This window comes from Podarcis muralis, chromosome 9 (genome assembly GCF_964188315.1).
Source record: "Podarcis muralis chromosome 9, rPodMur119.hap1.1, whole genome shotgun sequence".
NCBI lineage: Eukaryota > Metazoa > Chordata > Lepidosauria > Squamata > Lacertidae > Podarcis > Podarcis muralis.
Window position 1 is genome coordinate 32,416,764 of NC_135663.1, and position 21,769 is coordinate 32,438,532.

Sequence of the window (21,769 nt, forward strand, 5' to 3'; positions counted from 1 at the left end):
CAAAAAAAATGCATGGGAAGGTTTTCCTTGAAGGGAAAGTTCTGGGTGTGAAATTTTACAAAGTAGCAGTGCCTAAGCATTGAAAAGAAGCATCCAGTGAGCTGATCCAAACTCCCTTCTGCTTCATTCACATTCAATATGGATTTCTGTTGCTCACGGGGATTGTGCAACCTAAATACACTTGCTGAAGATTTCCTATGTGCTATATATATAGAAACTCTAAAGCTGTAACCCAAAGCCCCATTTTGCATTCTGTTTGAAATTTAAGTGAACCTGTGCTGTTGGGCCAAAAGTTCACATCTTTGAATCTGGGTATTTTTGAGCTGTAAACATTGAGTTACCAAAATTCAGATTATTAGAAAAAGTAGTTTAAAATCTGACCTGAATGAGAACTCAGGAGTCATCATGTCTGCCTTCATGCTGAATCAGGAATAGTCAGAGTTTATACTGAACTTGCTGGTGGGCTCTACTCCTTTTCTTGTGATTGCCACCTAGTAATCCTACCAGGAACCATGCTTTTGACATTCCAGATTTTTCAGCTCTAGCCCAAGTCCAGATCCAAGTCTTAAAAGATGTTTGGACTCCTGCAGACCAACATCCTGCACCATCTGTTCCAGGGCTTGCTATGTTTGGGCATTCTGTCCTACATTTTTTAGGACTCTTAAAGGAGAAAAATATTTGTCTTTCAGACTCTTCTTGTATGAGTGATACCAGCAAGGCCAAGACAACTTGCATAGTGTTATATGAAAAAAACAGGGGTGAGAATAGTTAAAATGCACTCTTTGAGAATATGTACACAAGATAGCAATCTCATTTTTTGAGAACAAATCAATCCTGAATTTTGATCTTTGGGATATCATGTTTACTGTAGATGTAGTTGGATGTGGGTGGCATTGTAGTCTAAACCACTGAGCCACTTGGGTTTGCCAATGAGAAGGTCAGCGGTTCAAATCCCTGCAGCAGGGTGAGCTCCCGTTGCTCTGTCCTAGCTTCTGCTAACCTAGTAGTTCGAAAGCACACCAGTGCAAGTAGATAAATACTCGCTTCTTCTGAAGCGAGATGAGAGCTGCACCCCATAGTTCCCTTTGACTGGACTGAACCGTCTGGGGGTCCTTTACCTTTTACCTTTACCTACTTGGACAAATATCTGTTCTACTTTCTCTAAGCAACCAAGTAAGAGAGAATTAGATTTACATCTTAATTATGGCCTTTAAACTAGGCAATGTTTTACACTGCACAAGTTTGTACCATCTTTATAAATTGCCTCATTAGCACCTAAAGTACATCATGATCCTTTTGTTCTGCCTATTGATTATTCTATTTAATGTATTTGCTTGACTATGGCCCATCCTTATACTAAAACTTAAATTGCAACAAATTTTTTTTTGCATGCTGTGCCTTATCAAATTATAGATGTTTTATATTATCTTGTTAGCCTTCTTCATTCTGCACTCTGAAAGCTTTTTACAATATATACCATAGATATAAAAAAGCAAGGGGTTATCCAGTGTCCTCAGTTTATTTTATTTTTTATGTTTTATATATAGTTTTATATAGTTCAAGTATCTTAATACAAGGTTCTAAGCAATTTTAAGCTTCCTGTGCATGCTATTCCAAGAATGAAAACACATTTAACACAATATTAAGTTAAACCAAGGACATCTGGTTGGCCAGTGTGATAGCAGAGTCTTGTGTTTTGAGAGTGGCCTGGGGTTTGGTCCGACATGTAATCCTATTATTGGGGGGCACTGGACAATCCTTCACAATCCATTGCATTTTTAGCCCTCAAGGCAGTGCAGCTTTGCCTTTCTTTGGAAAGCTAGGAGACCCTGACTACCCGAATCCTAGCTTCTTGGGAAATTTATTTCCCTTCTATGTTACTTCAAGTAATCAGTCCAGCTTAGCAAGCCCCCCCCCAAAAAAAAATTGGTGATCACTTATGCCTTGTCATACAGGAGGAACTGCATCATCCATAAAGAAGACAAAAGAAAATCCTGATTTGTATACAATTTGCATAAGCTAATTTATATCTATAGATCAAAATTTAGAAGTTATTGCTGTAATTTAAATAGAAATGCAATACATGTCATTATAGTGGGGATAGCAGGGACCAGGTGACCTGTGTGCGTGCTCAGTCAGCTGTCTGGGTGCTCAGTCTGAGTGCTAACTGTTGGTAGGGAACTTCTATCCTACCTCTGTTTCCATTTCTCAAGGTTCTTTATCAAACTAAACATGAACCAGACTGTCATTCAGATATTAGACTGTCTATTGTGAAGTTGGACACAAAGAAGGAAGCTATGTTAATGCTATTGGTGAGTCTCAGCCCTAAGAAGCTATTGGAGAATTTTGACTGGATAAATTTGGTGACATGGTTTCCACAATCCACCCCACCTGCAAATATACTGGAGAATTTCCAGAAGCTATTTGTGCTTGATTCTATGACTCCTCCCCATCTGCAAAATATATTGCCATATATTTCAAAGTTCTGGTACTATCCTTCTGCTTTGTGAATAGAATACCACTTGTCCCTGTCCCTGTGAAGTGCTGAGTCCATTTGAAGTCCAGCAAGAGAGAAAATAAGGGCAAGGTCAGCAGCTGCCCACCATAGGCTTGAATAGTCAGCTCACTAGCCAGGCTGGATTCAGTGGAGTATGCATGCCCAATACTCTAGTTTGGTGTAATTGACCTCAGTATCTGCCTACATATTGCTTCAGGAAAAGTAAAGGTAAAGGTAAAGGTAACCCTGACCATAGGTCCACTTTGACGTGCTTTCAAACTGCTAGGTGGGCAGGAGCTGGGACCGAACAACGGGAGCTCACCCCGTCGCAGGGACTCGAACCACCAACCTTCTGATCAGCAAGCCCTAGGCTCAGTGGTTTAGACCACAGCGCCACCCGCATACATCCTGCAATGACATTTAGGATGGAGGATTTTCCATCTACCATATGTTGCTAGGTTTGTGTCTCCCAGCTGGGTGGGCGTGACATAAATTGGCAAATTATCCTGGTGACAGGCTTTTAGCTGGATATGAAAATTGAAGATACAGTATGAGGGGAGTAAGAAGTGATGCATACTTTTGAGCAGCCTGAAGCATTTTTTGAATTATTAAAGGAACCTCCCTAGTTTAGGGCTAGTGGCAAGGCAGAAAATGGAACACACCCTCCCAAAGGCATGTTGCCCCGCTTTCCATCCAAACTGAATGGGTCTGGGAAACCTAGACAGGAATCCTTCAACACATTACTGGTTCTGAGGCTGGGGTGCTTATCAGAACTGTTCCTGTGACTGGAGCTCACCCAGTGTGGGAAGAGAATTAGCTACCATGGTCTCAGTCTAGGGAGTTACCTCCCTGGACCACTGATCATGCTCCATCAGAACCTTGCACTCAGTGTGAGGTCAGAGTGGTGATGACATAGCCAGTGAATTTGGATGTTTGACTGGCATGTGCAGCCCATGGCCTCTACTCACATTCCAATTTCCTGTTGAGGTAAAACAGAAATCCATATCTGGTTGAGATCCTGCTCTGTAGTATAGTTAAGAATTACCATTCTAATCAAGAGAAGAAAATCTGTACATTACAGAAACTGCCCAAAGGATATCTGTGTTTTGTATTGGGCAGATGTAAGCTAACCATTGTGTGTAAAAATGACTAGCAAGGAAATTCTAAAATATCTTTGTCTTCAACACTCTGTTTTAGACACTCATCTAACGGCAAAGAGGTCATTTCAAATGAAGAATGATTGTCAGTAATTCATTTGTGAGTTAAACTAGAGATGGCCAAAAGATATCTGCTCTTTTTGAAGATTCAAAAGGGGGGAAAATAACCCAAACCATCCAGAAGAGCAATTTTAGATAAAAATGCTCTGATGGATCTCCCCCAACCAACCCCAAAGCCTGTTAATCTCTTGGCACCAAATTACTGAAACAAAATGCTCATGTTAGAGGGGGGAAGTGCTGGTTTGAGAAAGGACACACTGTTCTTTCAGTGACAAGAGCCTCCGAGACAGAACAAGCAAAATGAGCAATAAGCTCAGAATACTTCATTTATTGATTGCTGACAGAGTTAAAGTGAGATTTGAGAAAAAGAGCAGTGACCTGGTAAAATTTAAATGTAAGTTAAATGTGCACACAACTATTAAGCTGATAAGCTTTGCTGCATGCATAATTTGATGTTCGTTTTCTCTTCACCCCCCCCCTTTGTTTAAATTTGATGCGGGGGGTGGTGAGGGAAATATAAATGGTTATTGAAAAGGTCAATTTATATTTTTAAAAACTACCCCTTTCCAAAATATAGCAGTATCAAAGAAAGCTTTGATCAATAAAGAATAGTATAGGAAATCTGCAATATTACTAAGTCAACGATCCCCAACATGCTGACTCCCTTCAGACTACAACTCCCATCATTCCCAGTCAGTATTGTCAATAGTTAGGGATTATGGGGGTTGAAGTCCAAAATATTTGGAAGGCACCTGGATTGGGGAAGGCTGCTAGATAATGTATCTAGACAGTGTCTGTCCATGCTCCTAATTTAGCAGCAGGGAACAGCTAATGTGAAAGGACAAGTAGCTTTTCCTCTGGGACAGTCACATGCTAAGGCTATGTGGAAAATGTTTGGCTTTGGGTGCTTTGCCTGAGTAAAATTCACCCAAATCACTTCTAATTACACTCTAATCTAAGAATATTTACCCCATCCATTATACTTACTGATACTTTGGCTTCTGCCAGAATGCAAAATTCCTCAGAAGTTTCACTCACATAGATTTAGTCAAAATGTTGATTAAAGCTTTATCTTATGTGAATCCTGGGAAGAGAAGCATACTTGCTTAATATTTAGCTCTGCTAGTTGCATGTAAGTAGATTACTATGGGAAGTGGCCTGGAGCACCCTGAAGTCAGGGTCCTTGATTACAATCTAGCATACAGGTAAAGGGGACCCCTGACCATTAGGTCCAGTCATGGCCGACTCTGGGGTTGCGGCGCTCATCTCACTTTATTGGCCGAGGGAGCCGGCGTACAGCTTCCGGGTCATGTGGCCAGCATGACTAAGCCGCTTTTGGCGAACCAGAGCAGCGCACGGAAACGCCATTTACCTTCCCGCTGGAGTGGTACCTAGTTATCTACTTGCACTTTGACATGCTTTCAAACTGCTAGGTTGGCAGGAGCAGGGACCAAGCAACGGGAGCTCACCCCGTCGCTGGGATTCAAACCACCGACCTTCTGATCGGCAAGTCCTAGGCTCTGTAGTTTAAGAATCCCATCATGTGCAGAAATTGTCCGATTCTGGAATATTAAGAAATTAAATGAATCTCCATTTAGTCACTACAGTTTGATGCACAACCATCTGTGATATCTAATGGTTAATCTAAAATAGTAGTGTACAAAGATCTGGTGACATTTCTATTAATTGCTCCAAGTCTTGCTGTTGCTAAAAACTGGAAGATGGTTGAACCTAATATGCTTCAATGCTGGTACATGGAAGTATGGCACTTGCCATTGTTTGGAAGTGGGCAAGGAAACTGACAATTAAACTCAGAGCACTAAGAAAAGGAACTGAGACAGACCAGTTTCAAAAGACTTCACATAGCTTTGTATGTGGGCTAGCAAGAAAATTGCACATGGGCCCCTTTGGCTGCAAACTCTGAGATTATGATTGGGGGGGAAAGTAAAATTATATATGTAAATTTATAAACAGTACTAATGGCATTCTATTATAATGGCAATGTACCATTATGTGTCACTGTTTTTTGTCAGCTCCTTGTTATGGTCTAATTATTGTTATTTTCTGTACTAAAAACCATTTGATCCCATGTTCACATTTCAAGATATGCATTTGTGCAATATTAAAATGTGTATTTGTATATTTTGTTTTTTGTTTTAAAAAATGTATTGCAAAATTCAGAGAAGTGTGAAATCTGATAGATAATTGTATGAGGCGCAAATTAGGTCGATTTGGTTAAAAATCTGGAGGGAATGAAAATTTCCCCATCGTTATATGCCAGGTGTGGGGAATCTCCAGATGTGGGTGACCTACAACTTCCATCAGTCTAGCAAGCATGGCCAAGGAGGTTGGAAGTTGTAGCTCAGCAACTTTTGAAGGTTCCTCACACCTACTATACATAGGAACAGCCATATGGTGTGTAGAGGTGCGGAGCTCCTCTCTCAACTCCAGCTTACTTGTACAGGGCAGGTACAGGGCAGGGCAGGGCAGCAGTGAAGTTCAGCTGTGTGGAAACATCAATGGGGCCAATCCTTCACTCCTACTGGTGTGGTTGTGTTGCCTTGCCCTAGCTACTGCCCCATCCCATTCACATCCAGGTAACAGGCAGTGATACCAGAGCTAGGAAGATGGGGCTGCCATTGAATCTGAATGTTCAACTGTAAACACACTCCTATTGTTTTGACTAAAACTTCACCATGCCTGACATTTCCTTCCTGGCTTGTATACTTTGCCTTTTGCTGTTTTTAACTTTCTAAATACACTTCTTGGGAATAGAAATATTTGAAGGATTTGGAATGAAAAATGTAATCTAATAGAGGACGCATCAAGATTGCACTGTGGAAGTGTTCATTGTAACCAAATCTAATAATGAAATCTCGTGCTGAAATCAAAGTTATGCATTAAAGGTGGAAGTCAGCCTCTGGCAAGGAGACAATTGTACTTTTCACTTCCATCAGTTCCCAGAAAGATTTCAGGCACAGTCACATGGAGATGGTATTTGGAAGTATACATGGTTTCTATCTGAAGTTTATTATTCTGGTGCCTAAATACACCACATTAAACTAAAAATAGTCAATCAAAATTCCTCAAATACTCTGAACACCTATTTAATTTTTTAAAAAATATTTTTTGCCAATATATATTTGGTTTAATATTTGAGTTGAATGAATTCAAAAGGGAGAGGGGCACAATAACAAGGGAGGCAATTGTGGAAGTATGAAATACATTTCCCCCAATTTTATATTTTTTTAGACCTCATTAATTTCACATTATGTTCTTTTTTCATTGCTGCCTTTTCATTTTGTCTTGATTTAATTGCTTTCATTCTCAGTTTACATTTGTTCCTGCTTTTCCATTCATTTCATTGGAGACCTATCCTATTTTCTTCTGCCTGTAACTTTGGTATTTTCTGTCTAAATGGCAAAATTGCATAGGTGCTCCGAAGAGAATAATAGTCAACATGTTTCAGCAGCTTGGACAAAAGGAAGAGAAAATTTTTGTTATCCGAGCAGATCAGACTCAGAGTAGACCCATTGGAACCAATAGATTAACTTAAATCTGTTGACTTCTTATTTAAGTATTTACAAAGTACCATATAAAAAACATATAGGCTGAAATAAGTTTATACACAGTAAAACAGAATAAAAGGCAATATTTTAGCCTTTACATTGTGCCATTTGCTTTAAAGGATAAAAAGGTAATTTAAGGAAAAATAATTGTAGGAAGGAATATTATAATTTAATTTCTCATTCCCAAAGAATTATGAATACTCATCATTCTATAAATGTATGTATGTATGTATGTATGTATGTATTTTTATATGAGTTTAGTTTACTGATGCAATTTCCCAATTTCCCCCAGATGTTACCAAATAAAACAGGAAGCTTCAAGCAGTCTGGATGATGAATTACAAGAGCCACAGTGCTATCAATAGGCAAGGCGTTTTCTACCCTCAGAAGATGCAAAGAGGTAATCATGTAGATCTACACCAGGGGTCAGCAAACTTTTTCAGCAGGGGGCCGGTCCACTGTCCCTCAGACCTTGTGGGGGCCCGGACTATATTTTGGGAAAAAAATGAACGAATTCCTATGCCCCACAAATAACCCAGAGATGCATTTTAAATAAAAGCACACATTCTACTCATGTAAAAACACAAGGCAGACACCACAAATAACCCAGAGATGGATATTAAATAAAATGACACATTCTACTCATGAAAAAACACGCTGATTCCCAGACCGTCTGTGGGCTGGATTTAGAAGGCGATTGGGCCAGATCTGGCCCCCTGGCCTTAGTTTGCCTACCCATGATCTAGACCCTCTTTCAATCAATGGGTACTCAGAATGTACCCATGGCAAAGAGGAAATCTCTAAAAGCTTTCTACATGAACCACACCAAATCATAAGCTACTTTTAAACACACACAGCATTACTGAGTATTATAGAAAGTAGCAACTGTCTGGCTAGAGCAACCCAGCTCCAGATGGTGATTGACACCATTAAAGAATATAGGCGATACTTTGTGCTCAGAGACCAGAATCTTACAAATGGAAAGCAGTACCTTGTTAGTTAGGAACTATAAATGTCAAAACAAGGTTTTTGTCCACATAAATGAAGAAATCACTGCTAAACAACAGAAGGAAGAATAACAGCAAAAACCAGGTTATTAGGCCTGAAAGGGGGCGGGGAGCACTTTGGTTTCTTTACTTGTAAGCAGAAAAAGAACCTAAACTTTTCATATTTGTAACTTTGCCCTTTTGATCACACTAAGGAGGGAACACAAAGAAGTGGTGGAACAAGAGCAATGCTTTATGGCCAAATAAATCATTATGATCTTGTGTTGCTTCTGATGTTCAGGCTTTCTGTCCTTGCTCAAAAGACCTTACATGTCACATAGCTCTGCCTCTCGCCCTGCCTCCCTTTGACATTAATCTTAGTGCCTTTTTTTCTTTTACTCTAACAGTGCATGCAAGTTCCATCGTATTTATCTGGCATTTCTGTGACTACCTATAATGAAAAAGAAACATCTACAAATTTTCTTCCTCACAAAAGCTTTTCGGGACAATGCACAATTGAAAAACACACAATTCTTAAGGGTTGAATCCACACATGGACTTCCATGAAAGGAAAGGCTTCTTCCATTCATGGATGGGGTGAGATCCAGTGGCGGTGCTATTGGTAAAAGGTGAAGAAGGCTGTTTTCATCACGTTCCCTTGCACCACATTCCATTCTGCAACTTCAGGAGGCAAAATTAGCAAAATTTACTTCCCCTCCTTCCTCCCACAGGAATGTCCCCTGAGTAGAGTTCTGCACAAAAGAATGTCTGGCACCAATCCTATGCCTTTCAGGCCTCCCTTACCTACTCTTTGACTTTCTTTGCAGTGGGATAGTTTAATATTCTAAATGAAATACCCAAACAAGTGTTGCTCCATATTGTTTCATTTCAATGGGAAACTAGAATCTCTCTCTCTCTTTCTCCCCCTCCCCCCAGGTGGTGCTTTTTTGGGGACCCTGTGACAGTCATGAATTAACCAAACAAGACACAGGATTGTGAAATATCAGGCCAAATATTTATTCACAGCAGTAGAAAGTGGGGTTGACATGGAAGTAGGGCAAGGATCCCATTCCACATTCCAACAGCTCTTGCTGTTGGAATGACCATCTGCCAGTGTTGGGGGATTTCTCTTTCGGGATCATCCAGGCATGCAGGGTCGCTTGGGTTGGTCAGCATAAGAGATTCCAGCCATGCAGGGGCCCTAACCTGAGTTTATGGCATGCCATGGTCAATCTTTTCCCCAGTCCCCTTATGGAGTCCCCTTTACTATGTTGATCGTACCCAATGTCATTTCCGCCAATATACATTGCCTAAGAAAAGTAAGCTTATGTCCCTGAGTGACAGGCAAAAAGGGAAACCCAGCCTAGGGGCCAATTAAGGTTGGGAGAAAAATCCTTTCCAGCAACCAAAATAGCCCATTGTCACCAGGCTGCCAAGGAATGCCACGGAGCTGAGGGAGGGGAAAGAACAGGAGCCTTTAGAAAAGACAGGAGAGGGAGAGAAGGACAAGCAAGCGGAAGGAGCTCAAGAGATGAGGTTTCTCCCAGATGCTGGAGAGCAGCAACACCACTTGACTAGTTTAGAGACAGAGGGAGACTCAATGCCCATTCCTTCAGCACAGGACAGGAGGGGGTTAAAACGTAGGGAACTTCCCCAGCTCCTCTGCTGGAGGAGGAGCAGAAAGCTCCCACTTCCTGGATCTGCTACTGAGGATTCGGACGCATGAAGCTATGTTCTGTACCTTTGTAAATATGTATGTAAATAAAGAATGTAAATATATCTCTGAGTGAGTAGAGGTATTCCTTGTGAAAGGCTTCTAGACCTATCACATCCATAGAGTCTCTGGCACTGAGGGTGATTTGGTAGAAAGCTGGCTAGGGGCCAAATGGCACTGAGCCCCTGTGAGCAATAACTTTTAAAGTCCTGCCCTTTGTATCCCATGAGATTCTACAGGGTGCTACTGCCCCATGAGATCCCATGAGAAGTTCTGAGGGATGCAAAAGAACCTTCCCTGCTCCTCTTTGGGTCCCATGCTGCCAGGCAAAGTCATCCAATGCACAGAGTTGTACAGAGCAAGACATTCAATAGTCACAAAAATACATTTTACCTTCATGTTTTACTCATTCTCTAATTCCTCATATATATATATAATACATGTTCTGATAGATTTTAATGTGGTTGACATTTTATTTTATTTTCAGTGCATTTCTCCCCCAATATTATTTACAGTCTACATTCATTAAGCATGAAAGCACCCAAGCCATGTTCAGTTTTGCATTATCAAATATAATTTTATTCCAGGCATTTGCATGAACTTGCCTATTGACCTTTAACTGCTTCAGAATATATGCTTCAGAATGTGAACATAAATGATGTCACCATTAATAGGAGCTAAGTAGACCCATGCACTATGCATTTTTTTTATATATATATATAAATCTACTCAAGAAATGTGTGCCTGTAGGTTACCAATACCTGCATTAATATACATCTATGGCAGATACACTGGCAGAATTATAAAGAGGAAGAGTAAAGGTCACAATAATGAAAACACTTGTAAATTAAGCATTAGAAAATTCAAAGATGAACATAAAGGTAAAGCATGTGTCATAAGTCCAGCAATCTATAGATTAATATAGCTAACAAAGTGCTGCTGTGAAGTGCTCAGCTGAACAATTTTCAAAGCTTCAGGAGATGGGCTAAAAATGACTTCCAAGGATTTTTTAATATATATTTGGGGGGCTCAGAGAAATTCTAATAGTTTGAGGGAAAGCAGTGACTTCTTCTCCTTCTCCTTCTTCTTCTTCATAATAGGGTAGTTTACAATTTAAAAAGACAAAAATTCATAAGATGGTGACAAATCCAGCATTTTGAATCTGTTTGGTGAAGTTTGTGTTTGTGTCTTTTAATTCCTTTTCTAGCTGGAATAACTCCAGTCCTGTATTACAGTATGATAAATAATAGACAAGAAGCAAGACTTAAGGGTGAAGAGGGGCAAGACTCTGTAGAGCTTGTAATGTTAGTGCCATGACAGAATGGTGGTGAGATAATGTTAAAAGTGCCCATACTTCATTTCAGATCTCATTCAGGTGCTGAAAATTATTATGTACTAGGCTTTCATCCATATATCAGAGAAGATGCAAGTGGATAGCTATCCATTTTAATGTTTACCACATAGCTGAAAGTCAAATGGACAAAAATTGTAGAAGTCAGGTAGCAGTATTACCGTATCTAAGGTGATAGCCTTTGTCACTTGACTGACAGTTAGTCAGGTCTCTGGGAAGAAATGCTGAATATCAGGGGAGACCTTACCTCCTGACCCTTGTGACATCTCCTGCCTTTATTACTAGCTATAACAGAGAAGGCAGAAAACCAAGCCAGTTCCTTGAAACTTGTCAGTCTGCCCTTCCATTCCTTATTTTAGTAATCATTAATGGTTCCTCAGAAATGTGAACCTGAATATTCTCTCTGTCCTCTTTCACAGAAACTGGATTTAATACCAGAATTCAAATACCAGCTGCAAGGACTACAAACAAAATGGTGATTTAATGATGTATTCAATGAAACTGCTATGTTTTGCAAAATTTTAGTCTTTACTATTATCTGTTCAGCCCACCTTCATTGCATCCTTCTCTCATGGGATCCATCCCAAGGCCTACTGACTTAATCATTTTGTTAAACGAAGCCTTCAAATCAATATAAATTTGTATAATTTATTCTTGTTACAAAGATTTTAGTATCTGGGGTTTCTGGTTGCAGAATCCAAAGCCATTTTGCAATTCCCTTTTTTGGAATAGGTATATAAAAAGCAGATACCATCTGCTAATAGCAATAAGAGTTTAGAAATTGTCTCAGCCCATTTGTAATTTCTACCTCCATTATATCTGTGCATAGTTTATGGCTTATGTTTTCGCATTATACATTTTCTGATCTCATTTTACATAATGCTCTTACTTACATTTGTAATTTATTACTATGCCCCCTTTTATACAAACACACCCACACTTAACCAGCCAGCCTAACGAGTAGAATTGCTATCAATACACATTTTAAAGTGAAATGGATTGGGAATTTCTACAGTAACATCTTAATTTTATATATATATATTCCAGTAACAAGAAGCCGAAAGCACCAGCCTGAAGATGACGAGTGAGACCTCGTCGAAACGTCGCCTAGACACCCCATCTTTTACACGGGAAGACACCCGAGGACACCAAAACCTGCATATATATATATATATATATATATATATATATATATATATATATATATTATACAGTGCTTAAAAGTACTCTGATGAATGGAACTGTCCATTGCTGAAATATTGCAAAGTCTAAAACAGGGTCTTTAGCCCTGCTTTATCAGTAGTATTTAGACTTTTAAAAATGAACCTAGTATTTTCTTATCGGGGTGAAGCTTCTCTAGTTTTCTGAACAAGGAAAGAAGATTATATGCAGACAAGGAAAAAATGCAGAGAAATATCATGAGAAGAGCAGGAAACCAAGATATGCAATGCCATGAAAAACACACAAATCTGTGATTCTGAAGATTGCACAGGTCAAGTGCTGACTTTGGTACTAAAGAAGAATATAGCATTCAAAGACTCAGATTTTCTTAGCAAGAAGGGGAGGGGGAAAGTAACAAGACCTTGGTCCAAATAGCTTGAATAACTGGCCCCAGCAGATGTGATTTAAGCTTCTGTGTGGTTCTGTGACACCACTTAGAGCAAAAGAGATTTCAGGGTCACTCATCATTGTAAGCCAAGCAGGCAGTTTCAGTCAAGCAAAGAAGAAGAAATCTACTGGGTGAAGGACACTTGCATTATCACACAAGCTGAGAAGGGAAAACACAGCATAGCTGGAGACCTGGTCTATTTCCTGGCAATCATTCTAGCAGGTGTCTGCTGTAAATTATGAATTAGAGCTGTGTGTCTATAGCGCCACAAAATTTTCCACCCTATTCATGAACAGAGAAATTGGGGAGACAGAAAGGAGAATTTCTCCAAGAGTATCTTAGGAGTGGGGTTCACAACTAGCAGTGTCAGTAACACAACTTTTTTCTCTCCCCAAGTTTTTTAATATAATGATGATGATGATGATGATGATAGCAGCCACCATTTTGATATATGTTCTATGCACTTAATGTGAAGCAGAACATGAAAAACAGTATAGAAAAAGACATCATTTAAAATGTACAGTGTACCCCTCCTCTCTTATAAATATGTATAATATTAACAGTTACTCAGTAAAATGTGTGGATAACACAGATGGTGTTTGGCTCATTCTTCTTCTTCATAAAAACTCACCCTACTCATTTATCCAAAATGATAAATATTATTTAGCTTTATATAAACATGTAGTCTATTCCCTGTACTGAAATTCCCAACTCTCTTGTTGCATATTTTGTTACCAGATTCCACTCATTAATGACTTCTCTAAACTTCTCTCCTTCTTTAAGCATAACTGTTAATTAAATAGCATTTAGTTGTTCCCACATCCTCCTTATGAGATCTATTTTACTGGGTTATAAAAATTAGAATTAAAAAGCGGTGATTGCTCAGGGGGGAAAACCCCGACAACTAAGTTTCCTTCTTTTTCTAAGAGGTGAGGAAAATAAAAATCTCAGAAAGTTTGTTGGAAACATGCCTCCCACGAAATTTTGGTTCAGCTCTATTATGAATGGTTAATTTAACATGTTCCAACCTATTGATTTCAAGAGTTATGATATTTCGTGGCAACTTGCCAACCATAGAATGTGTCTGGATTGTTTTAAGGTTGGCATGACCACCAGACAATGTTGTCGTGCTGATCTTTTGCTTCTTTCTCCCCCACCCTGGTGTGTGTGTGTTTGGAACATAATGATTTTGAATCCCTGCCAGTCCTCAGGAGCTTCCATAACTGTAAGACAACACAGATGTCTGTGTGCCATTTAATGGCTTTCAGGTGAGATAATGTAAGGATTCAAACACTAGAACTGACAAGTAGTGTGCTGTTGAGAACGGCTGGCAATGTCACCGGATGAATTTAAGCTATCAGCATTTCTGCCACTTCTCTCAGAAGCATGCGGAATAGAGCCCATGCCCCACATTTTTCAAAGTTACGCTTCATTCAGTTCTTAGAAACAACAAGATCTGTGTTCTACTGTATTAATTCAGTGTTCTGTGTTGGTTTTATTAAGTTGTTACTCTTGATGGTTGTGTCATACATTTTGAGACTCCCGAAGACAAAACCTTGCTTTTGCCAGTGTACTAATGCAACACAGCAGCAAGCAAAATCATGTTATTGTTGGTGGTATTCAAAAAGACAGCCTATTCATTTCCCCTCCTTAGCACATGGGCAGAGTGTCTCTCTACCAGGTGGGCATAATTATGCTGGAATATGGTTTGGCTGACACATTACTTCCTGTTGGCTGGATAATTCTTCTGCTGAATCCCAAATAAAAGAAAGAGAAAATGCAGAAAGTGGCTTTGCTGGAGGGGGAAAATGTTTGAAAGTTGTGTCACAGACATGTTTGAACGGGCAATTTTCGAAATTACAAAATTGTGTGTGTGTGTGTGTGTGTGTGTGTGTTTTAAAAAAGGGTAGGGGGAGAAATCCTTGCCAGACACATTTATGCAGCTCTGTCCTCTAGTTAGGCCAAAACTTACCACGTGAAACTGTTTGAGATTTAGCATTTCAATAGCACTTTTCCTATAAATTACAACACAAAGACCCACTCTTCTATTCTGGCATTGTCATGATCTGATCAAAAACTTTGGCTTGGCAAATATCAAAACTGCAAATCATGGCTACTCTTAATTGTGGTTTAAAGAAAAAAGCAAGCTGTATAAACCACATTTTGAAGTCTTGCAGCAAAACATAGTTAAGACTAACTACAGTTTGTTCAGGTTCAAACACAACACTAAGCTGTGGTCAGTTAAAAATAAAAGCAAAGGCTGCTGATCTTCCCTCAGTTGCAACAGAAGAGGTGAAGAGGAATGGAAATAAATATGCATAGAATCATACTGTTTCCCATCATTTCTCATGTAAGCAATTATCTTTGCCTTCATTTCATTCTGGTAGTAGGCAGAACAGGAATATTAAGTATGTGTGTATGTACATGCATGCAGAGGCACGCACATACACAAAGGAACAATATAATTTTATCTTCTGTACTGAAAAATGTAAAAGATGAAATAACTAGTTTTCATCAGTGAAATCATGAATTGCCTTAGCCATAATTGTCTATATTTATACGAGCATATACAACTGCATATTAAAAAAGAACCTTGAGGAGAACCAGTCTTTCCCCCACATGTCTTCTAATTGGACAATTTGGAACCAATATTTGTGGGCTGGCAATTCAAGAGAGTCAATTGCATCCTTTTCTTCTCACCACTGTAGGTTTTCCAGAGTCTTTTGGAGCTTATTTATTGTCACAGTTGAGTTAGTATGCGTTGTTTGGGACACAACATTTATAGCCTAGCTATAGTTATGACTGTTATTGCTTCTTTGCTTTTAGAAGAAGCAGTAAACTGTGGATGTGACAAGAGCATGTACTGTTCCTGTCTAACATCATAATCTAGTAAAGAAGCTGGAAAAAGAAACTCAAGAGAAAATGTAGAGGAAGTAGCTAGTGGGAGAAGCCTAGACCCAAATATGCTGTACCTATGCATGCTGTATCTGTGCATCATAGCCCTAGACATGGCTATGAAATGCCACATCTTTATTATTCTAAGAAAAGTTGCCTCCTAGTTTTATGAAGTATACATTTTAAGTACCAATCAGTATTGCTACCGTACCTCGAAAGAAGTCTCAAGTAAGAAAGTTTATATTTATTAAAATGTAACGAATTAGAGGACCTGCCAATTCACCAAATAACAAAGAGGGGACCACAGGAATCAAGGATTACATCAAAGGGAAACATCTCTCACCTCCTGGGCATGTAAGCCAGTGCATTATTTGCTCCTCAGCCAAGGACCGTGTCAGCCTTGGGGGATTCTATCCTCCCCCAGCAGCATCAAGGATCAAGGCAGAAGCAAGAAACTTTGTATTTATGGTTTTATTCAGTTCTCGTGGTGCAAGACAAATAAACCACTCCTTAACTCTATAGTGATGTTGCTCACTCTGAGCTTGTCCCCTTCTTTCCCCAGCAGCAGCCTGTGGCCCTATGGGTGCCCTCAGGAGTCAAACGCCTTTGATCCCTTTGCTCTTGAATTCAAAGGGAACGGCACGTACGTGCGGATGGTGGTGCTTCTATGCTTTCCAAGTGCATCTCTGCTGGCAATTCTCCCCCACACCCTCCTTCTCCTAACACCTCATAACTTGTAAAATGGGATCCTCCTTAATGAGGCTCCTGGTTGTGCTTGGGGCCCCGGGACATTCCTGCAGGGTGGATTCTAGCTAGGTTTGGCCCAAGACTTAACTGTCAGGCCCTGGGATCGTGCTAGGCTGTTTTGGCCAATCAGGGTGAGCGGCGTGATTCCCAGGGCCTATAAAAGTGGCAGCGCGATATGATTGGGGGCACTTGCTTCGTGCTGCCGAACACCCGCCCTCCCTCCCTCATTTTAGGTCATGTTGCTTTGGCCTTGCTTCGGTTTGGGTCACCTGCTTTGGAGCAGGGGCTGGGTAGGATTTTTTTTCCATTTGGCAGATTGGCTGCAGCCATTTGGTTTTCGCCTACCCCCTTAGCAATTCTCACAACTTTGTAAGGTTTGGCTGTTAGGCATTGGTTTATTGAATGTGGGAGGGGAGTATGTGGGAGGGGAGGTGTGGCCATCACTTGCCCCTCCATGAATAAGGGTATTCCGGTAAAGGGATATGGGGGTCCTGGATCTCGTCCGAAGTCCACTTGAGGGGCTAGGGCCATGCCAGGACCACAGGAACCCCGGGATGAGCTTCGATTGATCTTCATCAATGTTGCTCCCTCGTTTGGTGTTTACGCTTTCAGACTACCAGCCAGAGAGGCAGAAGTCAGTTATAGTCTGTTGCCAATGTCTAAGCCAATACCTCTCACTTTGCTGTAATTAATAAAGTTGTGGCCTAAAATTTTGCCCAATAACAAACTAACATTTATGTGTCAGTGTGAAGTTATTTAAGGGCTTGGGGACCTCGAAATGCAATTCTGAGTTCTGCTGCAATTCAATCCTGTCTCCCTCTTCTCTTGAAACTATTGGATAAGAGGGGGCTGATCCCCCCACTTTACCCCACCTCCAAGGGAAGCAAGGAGGAGGAGGGGGTGATTCCCAGCCTTCCCCTTCAGTCCAGGCCCTGACATCCCGACTGTTGGGCTTGGTTTAATAAATATTTCCAGGGAAACATAAGGAGATGCAACCCAAAATAATATGAGGAAAAGTGCACATCCAAGGTTATTTGATGTCTTATCAGCTTGGACAATTAAGCATAATGGCTGCTATCCAAGTTGCTGCTATCCAAATTATTTATTTATGCATTTATTTAATTCATTTATAAGAGTTCTTACTCACCCTTCACCATAAGGTCTAGGGGTGGGTTGCAGCAACAGAAAATGCAATTATAAAAACAGATGAAAGCATTACAATGATAAAATACATAAACAAATTCCACACGGAACAGGAGAGTACATTAATAGTGCCTCTGTTTATCTATTAATATTAAGATTCTGGTACAAAAAAAGCAAATTGTGTAAAGAAATCAAAAAGCTTTGAATAAATGGAGAGAGAAAACAATGTTGCCACATAATTCTAAAAATTAGAATGCTTTATCTTGCATATTCTGTGTTTAAATGGCTGTACTAGATAGGCTAAACAATGCATGATGCTATTCAGAGTTAATAAATATATATTTGATTTGTATAGCAAGATTGGAACATAAGAGGGAACTTAAAATTAATATTTACATGCTGGGGCCCTTGCTGACCATTTACATCAGTGAGTTCAGTTTTGTATTCCTTAGAAGAGGATGCTAAGAGCTTCTATGAAACTTTGTAACCATGTTTCAGGCCTCATGAAATGGAAAGTTGATTGACTGCTAGGGAAGACACCAGCCCATTTCTATACCTCCCTGTCCCATAACTGTTCTTGCAAGCACCTTTCAGAAAATTCATAAACCCACAATGTGCATCATCAGAAATTTTAAATTCTTTTCAGAGAGCTGCTTGCATAGTATGGTCTCTCCCCCCCCCCATTCAGGACACATTGTCTGGCCTTCTCCACAAAGATGTGCCAAAATGGCCTTTGATGCATGCAGAATCTGCCTTGACACATGCAGTGTGAAATGGTCATTTATCCAGAAGGAAGAGTCCACCCTATCTTCCAGCCATGTTGCCAAACTCACAGGTTTGGAATCCTAATGCCAGAGCCTCAGAATGTCACTTTTCCTCAAACCTGTTCATTTTGGGGTTAGTTTGTAGGGATGTAGTCTTTCCTTCTTCTCTGCTGTTGGGGGATGGGAATAAAAGCAAAACTCAGCAGCAGTTTCAGAGGAAGGAAGCAGCCTGCAATCTACTAAGACAACATGAGAAGAAACACCTCTCCCACAACTCCTGTTCAGATGAATGAACTGACTGAAGAACATGTGACAAGTGAGTGTCTGTGTGCAGACCAATAACATGGACTTTGTGAGTAGGACCTGTACAGTTCTTTTGCATATATGAGTGTAGGCTCTCTAGGTGAAAGCAGGAGCTTTGCACTAAGCAATGCTCTCCCCAGTTGTGCTTAGGCTGTGTAGATTTAGTGAATGGGGCCTGCTCCCATGATCCAACTCTCAACTGGGCACATTTTCATAGTATGTGCTGTTGTCATATAGAGGCTATGGCAGTATTGGTGATGCTGCTGTAGGAATTGACCACCCACGATCATCCACACTTTGCACCACACTAAGCAACCCTACATTCTGTACCACAAAGGAACCATCTCTGTTGTGGTCCCAGAAGCTGTCAATGAGTTCCAGGTTGGAGAGGAAACTTTTCTGATTTCCTCTTCCCTTCTTTTGCATGTGCACATGTGTATGGATAGTTTGCACTTACCAAAGAGATTAGAATGCCTACAGTGTTTTAAGAGATCTTAGAACTTGTTTGTATCAGTTTTTAGGGAGTCATGATGGCAAAGTTTCAAGACTCTTGTGGTACTAGCAATTTGAAATCAAGGTGCAGAATGTGATCCTCACTAGTTTTGAAAATAAAAATGGAGGTGGTAGAGAATTGTGATGATGCTTTGACTATTTCTTTCTTTCTTTGGGGAACATTTCATCCACTGAGAATATGGCTCAGGATATTGGACACAAATTTATAACTTCATAAATTAGAAATGATTAACTTATACATAAATTATAATAAAAATACTTTATATCGCCCACAGACATTTCTTGATGTCACATGAAAGCATTTTCAAGGGGAAATTACCTACTTAATTTGATAAAGGTTTTTCTCTTCCTATTTTACCAGTGGGGGGAAATTGAGTGTAACAACTGTTAAGAGTTCTATCTACTGCTAGCAAGAAGTCAAAGAAATAAAAGTAGTTAGGATTATTTATTTATACTTCTGTAGAAAGGCAATCCAGAATTTTTCTTCCTCTCTATAATCCAGTCTGTTTGGAAGCAGAGAAAAGAGAACTATAACAGGCATACTGGAAAAAAACAGGATGAGAAAATAGAAAAACATGATCTGTAACAGATTTCTAGTCACAGTTGTGCATTCTGTTTTCTTGGTTCATCTTTTCTTTTCCCATTTTCTTTTCAAAAGAATGGTTCAGAATAATTGATTGGGACAATAAGAAAGAGGGGAGAGAGAATGATAGCTTTTACGTGATGTTACTTTTCTCTCTGGACTGCAGCTATCGTCATTTCATCTACATGCAAAATTTCAGACAATAACTTAACTACAAAGTTTCAGACTATAATTTTTATTTATCATTTATTGAACAGATTCATATACCACTTAACATGGGATATCAAAGTGGTGTACAGTAAATACAAAACACCCACAATAAACATTAGAGCAGTAAAATATCAGGAATGGATAGAGATGACCACTAGAATAAGAAATCAAAATGCCGAAAGATATAAGGAGGACTGGATATTTTTTATTGAATATATGAAAAAGCATTATAAACAAACAGTTAACCTAGCAGGATGGTAAGATTTTCAGCAGTGTAAGAAAAAAACTAAATTGTGTATAATACCAGTAGTTGCAATAGATGGGGTGAACCAAGAAAACGCAAGAAAAAGAGGAGACAAAAGGAACCATGGAAAGAGAAGATGGGAAGTCGGTGGAGGAATGCTTTCTGGTTTTCTGTTTATTTTTCGATATCTTAAAATTGCTATTTCTTTTCTATTTCAGACTTTTTTGGGTGTGTTCTTTGCATTATTTCCATTCATTTCTTTGTTATGGAATTCTATCAGAAACACATATAAAAATAAATATTTTTAAAAAGGAATGGAAATCAATGTCATGCTATTATGATTGTTCAATCAGTACAAGCATTTCAGCTTGCCAGACAGAACAATTCACACACACACACACACACACACACACACACACACACACACACTAGGGGAAGGAAAGGGAAGAAAGCCCTGAGGTATATGTGTGTGGGCATACAAGACACAAACCCCTAGTGTACCACCACCCATCAAAAATTGCTTTGAATATTTCCACTTCTTGCAAAAGTGGCAGAAAAAGATATATAGATTTTAAATATAGCCCCCTCCCCCATGTACAAAACATATAGCAGGTAACGGCCAGGTATGTTGCCATTTATCAAGGATCCAGCTAAAGCAGGGAGTGACTGAAAAATGATCCTTTGAAACTTATGTGAAAGGTCCTGGAAACAAACCCATCCCATCTGACATGCTTTGCAACTTCCTTCCTCTTTTGAAGTCTACATCATTTGATAGACATTACATGATGCCTTGCATGCAAGGGGAAGATTACCTGGGCAACTAGTGGAAGTTTACAGGATTTATGTGTGTGTGTGTCTCTCTAGCACAAAACAAGGTAGGCTTCCAAGTGTCATTCCATATGATGCTTTTAATGATAACATCACTTTCTGAGTGTCTTCACTTCACCATTGTAGACAAAGTCCTCATTAGGTTAATGGAAGATCACTGGCTTTCACCTGCATTTTATTCCCTATAATGAGCCCTTTTTATACAATAAGGTTTATGAAAAGCGAAAACGTTGGCTCATGGGGAAGAGATGGATGAACATAATAAGGCTCCTGTTGGAGGGATTTATGATGTATATTTAGCATCGCAGACAACATAGTAAATCACTGCCACAGCCAATGTGAAAGATACATTAGTTGCCATTTGTTTTTCACCAGCTTATCTGGGTCCTTTTCAAATGTCATTCGAAAGATTTATACAGCAGCCTCATTTTTATATTATTAAAAAAAACTATTACACATTATAATGAAACCCTAAAACATGGCAAATTATTCCACTTTTCTTTTGTGGTTTCTAACAGTAATATCACACACACACATATACACATACTTCAAAACCAGCAGCAGTCACTCCTGGCAATGTATGACAATAGTCCAAT